Below are 5,860 nucleotides of genomic sequence, written 5' to 3'. Positions count from 1 at the left end.
CCCTCTATTAAGGTATCTCTTTACTTGCTCTCCTTCTCTGTTCTCCCCCCAATTAAACTTGATCCCTCATGTTCTCCCCCTCCCCTTCTCCAATCCTCTTTCTACTGTCTCCCTCTCCCTCCCCTCCTGCTCCCAATTTACTCAAGAGACTCGGGAGATCATGTCCCTTTCCCCTTGATCCAGCAATTCCACTATAAGAATGCACATTCATACTACAAGGATATCAGTTCAACTATGTTCATAGCAGCATTATTTGTGATAGCCAGAACCTGAAAGCAACTTATATGCCCCCCAAATGAAGAATAGATAAAGAAAATGTGGTGCATTTACACAATGGAGTACTGCTCCATGGGAAGAAAAAAAACAAAAAACAATGGCATCTTGAAATTTGCAGGCAAATTGATAGAACTGGAATGAGGTAACCAGACACATAAAAAAAAACACGGCATGTACTCATTCATAAGTGGATACTAGACATAGAGCAAAGAATAACCAGGCTACAATCCACAACCTCAGAGAAACTAGGAAACAAGGAGGACCCAAATTAGTAACTTTAAAGTGTGGTCATCTTTATAGTTGTACAGAAGTTCACTATGGTGTACAGTCTTTTGGACCGGGAAAGTGTCTAAGTCTCTTCCTAACTAACTTTGTGATGTTTTTATTTGTGAGTTAAGTAGAATGAAGTGGTATTATTTATGTTTTTAGGGTGCAATGATAAATTCAATGACAGAGTAGTTTTGAAATAAGTCTTATACACACACACACACACACACACACACACACACACACACACACACACCTTGGGTGGCAACATTTATTAAGGTTTTCAAGCAGAATGTACTATACCACAAGTAGGTGTCTGCTGTCATATGACTGTATGCAACAGAAACCTTGGCAGTGCATTTAGTTTATGTGGCTATACATTTTACTTAAATTGGGCTGGAATCAGTCATGTCTATATTAGATGCAGGTCATGTAAATTGTTTGGTTATGATGTCCCAGCCTATAGAACTTAAGAAGGTAGCTCCCTGGCTGCTCGATGGACTGTGATGGCCTTGGCAGGGATGACTTCAGTGAGACAGGGCTATCCAGTATACCTTTTATCCCTTTATAATCTAGCCCATAACCCCTGTCATGACACACATTCAAATTGAGAAAGCTGAACTATTAAATGTGACTCAAATCTCATACTGATCACATTTGCTGTATTTGTAAAGGCTGCACTCAGAATGAGAGACCTTTACAAAATTATATGCCAAAATATATAGCTAAAGGGAAGAGTGAAAAATTTGGGCCACTGTTGATGACTATAGCACAGAGTTTTAGACTTGCTTCTTTATAAGAGTCAAGGACCACATAGTTGCTATCTTCTAGACTCCTGGTCTAGGAACATACAATTTTCTTGTTACTATTCACCACAGATGAAGAGTTTATTGATCCTATAACAGCATTCAGAAATTCGAATTGGCAATGTTCCCTCCCCCATCCCTCTATGCAAGACCTTGAAAAGGGTGATTTTCATTTAGCTTTCTTTTACATGAGGTGACTTTGAAGTATTAGCTAACATTATTTGATGACAAGTATGCAGTGATGTTCTCTTGCACAGGAATGCTGCAAGGAAGATAAAAGTGAAGTGAAATGACAAAATAAATGAGCCAGAAAATAAGACCCGTGAACAATGAAATTTTAGTGCCTAAGCCAAACAGATGAAAACCTTTTAGGTTAATTATATAAATTCTGCTTATTACAGATGTTAAAAAAAATTCTAGGTTTCTTATCACCATGGGCAGCTTCTGAGGCTCCAAATGGAATTTCCTAATGAGCATGGAAACAAATCTATTTCTTTATTTCCCAGATACTATGTAGCTTGGCTACAAGCCAGTACTGACCAGCTGTTCCTCTTCATCCTTGCATCTATCTGGTCTTATTGCAGACATTTAATTTTGGAAATAATGCATGTTTCTTCCTAAATAATAGCCCTGATACTGTTCCTGATCATCCTATCACTGGCTTCTGGAGATGCTCAATAAAAAAAATGGCAGCATCTCTGATCTTTCTAAGGGATTAGTAAAATGAAGTACTTAAGAGAGTATCAGAGTGGAGACTCTGTCTTTTGACCTTGCTTTTATAGCAGCAAGTATTAAGCAGCTTGAGGAACTTACATCTAAGCTTCCAGCATCCAGTAATGGTTCTAGAAGTTGGATGGAACCAAATAGAAGGGAAAATGGAAAGAAGGCAAGCCATTGGACTGCAACTACTAGCGTGAACTGCTGTCAAACAGACTCAGGGAATCTTTGGAGTTTCCAGCAGTAAACATTAGAAGACATTTTCATAAATAGTTGTGAAAGCTGGGATTTAAGGGGTTGGGGATGCAAACTGAATATTGACTCATTGCTTCTTGGGTGGAACTTAAGCCTGTACACTGATTAAGCTGGTAAGTCCTGGGTGCAAGCTCCTCTTTCCTTGTTTTCATTGTTATAGCAAAAAGCAGGGGCTCTCTGGCAGACTCTTATATTTAGCTTCCTTTTATCTTCCTTCACAGCTAACTATTGCCTTATATTTAGTGTGTATATGTGCACATTCTGACAGTGTCTGTATGCATGACATCATACCAGTATATACAAATGCTTTGTATTTTTATACTTTCTATTAACAAATTTTGTATTGCCTAAATCAGATCTATTTTTAAAACTCAATCTTTCAATCAATATTATTGTGCACATTTTTTCTATTTTATACTTATAAGGCCACTTCATTGTCTTAACATATGTATGATTTTCCACTAGCTAGTAATTGTATTCTAACCACAGTGATTGACATTTTAATAGTATCTCAAAATCAGTACTATAGTAGTAATTAAATACATAACTTCCACTTATATGCCACAATAGCTCTGATAATTGATTTTTTAATTCTTATCATGATACTGTATTCCCAATTCTTCCAACTTCAAAATATGTGTAATATTTTGATGTATTATTTCATCACTGGTCAATTACAGTTAATGTTTTATGGTTTAGAGCTACAGATGGATCTTCAATTAGAAATCTAATCCACCAATTTAACATTTTCCAGCAAAATGCTGAACAGAAATGCTAAGGAGAAAGCTCACAGATTCCCCCCATCATTTGTGCCGGTTTCCGCCTTCCGCCAGCCTGATGGCGAGTGCTCTCTGTGGTAAACAACTCCTAATTTGGTAAAGGCCACGTATCCTTCTAAATCTGCTTGGTGACAACCTATCCTAGCATGCCACCTGGGCGTAGATGATTGGTAGTTGCTGGATATATTAAGCCCCTTGGTTAGGGGCCACTCCCTGTAAATCAAGTTTCCCGAGTAAAACTGTGAGAAGAAGATTCCTCGGTGTTGCGTCATTCTTGCTGGTCAAGGGTGGTCGAGACAAGTGGTGGCCTGTACGGGGATTCAGAACTTCTCACAGTCGGGGTGGCGCCGGTAAGTTCCCAAGGTAAATGGGACAAATAGGTCCTCGGTGAATGCGGCAATAAGGTCTCCGGTAAGGAGCAATAAGGACCTTGGTAAAGAGGCAATAAGGCCTCCGGATAGGAGCAAGATCCTTCGCAGCCGAAGTGAACCGAAAGTAAAATGCCTCGCTCCTGCTTTAACTTGCAGAGTGAGAGCAAAGTAAATGGACCCCGCTATTAGAGTGGTGATTTGGCTGCTTTTTAACATTGCACTGTGGGCTTTTGTTTTTTGGTGGTGCTATCCAACTTGTACACCTCTGGAGCACACAAACTAAAACAAAAGCACAATGGGATCATCACAGTCACATCCAATTTTTCTGGCTCTTCAAGAGCTGCTTCATTCTAAAAAATTAAAGTTAACTAAACCCACGTTGCAAAGGTTCCTGAATGAATGCAACGCCATTGCATCCTGGTTCGTGGTTTTGGGCAATCTCTCAGTGGCTAGTTGGGATAAGTTAGGGAAAGATTTGGATTTTGCCTGGGAACAAGGAACGTTGAAGCCATGTGTTTGGCAGATATGGTGACTAGTACGCAGCTGTCTAGAGGATCAAGAGGGAAATAAGAAAGCTATAGCGAATGGACAAGCTGCCCTTGAAATGGTTCAAGAAGAAAGATCAGAACAGTTAGAAAGTGAGGCTAGAAAGGAAAAACAGAAAGGGAATAAGAAGCGAGTCTATCCTTCTCTAGGAGAGTTGAGGAAGGAGTTAAAAGAACCAGGAGAGGATTCAGAATCAGAGGAGGAAATATATGAGGATGAGGACCTCATGGAGGGTGAGGAGGGGGAGATTATTGAGCTCATGGAAAAACATTCCTTAAAAGTACCAGAAAAACAGCGCCCTAAAATGGCAACTGTAAAGCAAGGGCACCACCCTACTGCTCCTCCCCCCTATTGCTCACAAGAGGAAGTAAGAGCTCCTGGTTGTTCCACCTTCTGTCCGGAAGTATGGCGCACTGTTTGCACTGAGTTCCGTATTGCTCGACCACTGGCTTATCCAGTTTTTATGGATGGTAGCCAACAGAGACATCATGAGCCGCTTGACTTTAAAATAGTCAAAGCTCTGGCAGAGTCAGTGCCCACCTATGGGGTGACGGCAGCTTTTACAGTTGCTCAGATAGATGCACTCAATCGCATCTGTATGACACCTGGCAACTGGATGAATTTGGTAAGAGCTTGTTTATCGCCAGGACAATATTTGGATTGGAGAGCTTTCCAAATAAAATTTGCCAATGAGCAATGAGCTCGGTTTTCTTGCTGGTCAAGGGTGGTCACAACAGCCTGGGGAGGTTTCTTGGCATCTCTAATACAGGGCCTTTCTAACTAGCAAAATTCATGATCTTGTTCATCATTCTTGCACAGGTTTTATGCTAATTTTCTCTGTATTGTTCCGATTTTCATATACCTGCAGCTTAAGAAAGCCAATCATTGACCCATGCTTTTTATCATCAAATCCTTGTCACCTATGAAGACCACTAAATGTCATTTCTTCTAACATACATTTTTGAAGTACTACTCCAAATTTGCTATTGATCACCAGCACTAATTTTCTTTTCCAGAATATTTTTTACAATGTATAATTAATATTCACTTGTATTCTGGTTTCTTTGTTGACTCTACTTTAATTCACTGTAAGTGCCATGAAATTGGCACATAATATGAGCTCAGCAGATACTGGCTGGTTGATTGATAGATACATTGTAAAAGTCACTCTGTCACATGGGAACATTTTATTCTTCAAAACATAAATAATACATAAAGAAATAGAATACTTAGAAGCAAGAAAATACAAAAATAAGAAATGCTTGTAGAACTTAGCACATTATCTGGCTTATTTCTGGAAGCTTAAAATTAGAAATATTAAGATGTTGCAAAAAATGACTCACACAAAATGTGACCATTTTGTTATAAATTGTAATTTAAATTTTAATATGAATAGATTTCACATTTCCTATTAATAGTGTTATTTTTAATTACATGAAATTTCAAGTATGTAGAAAACTATGAAAATAATCCAAGCATTTATGTGGCATCACTAAGATTCAACAGATGTTAACATTTTGCCATATGTGCATCAAACCATTTTTAAAATAGGAAATGAAATATTACAGATTCAGTTAAGGTCCCCAGCCCCTAATATCTCCTTTCCTCCTGATAGAAACTCACATATCAAAATGTTTGTACTTCTGCTGTATATCATGTTTCTAGAAACAGCATAAATAGGCTTTGTTTGTATGTCCTTCGGCTACTTATTAAGAAATATACACAATCACAAAAACAAAATCAAAGGGAAAAAATGAGACTATGATAGCTTAATTGGGAAAGTGCTTGCATTACAGGTATGAGGACCTGAGTTCGATCTCCAGACACAGTGCAAAACTTTTGG

At 38.6% G+C, this 5,860-nt stretch overlaps 1 non-coding gene across 1 annotated transcript; it reads right to left on the bottom strand.

Moving 5' to 3' along the window:
* Nucleotides 1-4,791: 4,791 nt before the first annotated feature.
* On the bottom strand, nucleotides 4,792-4,895 carry LOC113832769. Its single transcript, XR_003480235.1, has one exon. It is a non-coding gene; the product is annotated as a U6 spliceosomal RNA (small nuclear RNA).
* Between the last annotated feature and the right edge of the window lie 965 nt (nucleotides 4,896-5,860).

The sequence above is a fragment of the Cricetulus griseus genome (genome assembly GCF_003668045.3).
Source record: "Cricetulus griseus strain 17A/GY chromosome 1 unlocalized genomic scaffold, alternate assembly CriGri-PICRH-1.0 chr1_1, whole genome shotgun sequence".
Lineage (NCBI taxonomy): Eukaryota > Metazoa > Chordata > Mammalia > Rodentia > Cricetidae > Cricetulus > Cricetulus griseus.
The sequence above is the reverse complement of the archived record's forward strand: the minus strand, read 5'-3'. Positions and strand labels throughout refer to the sequence as shown.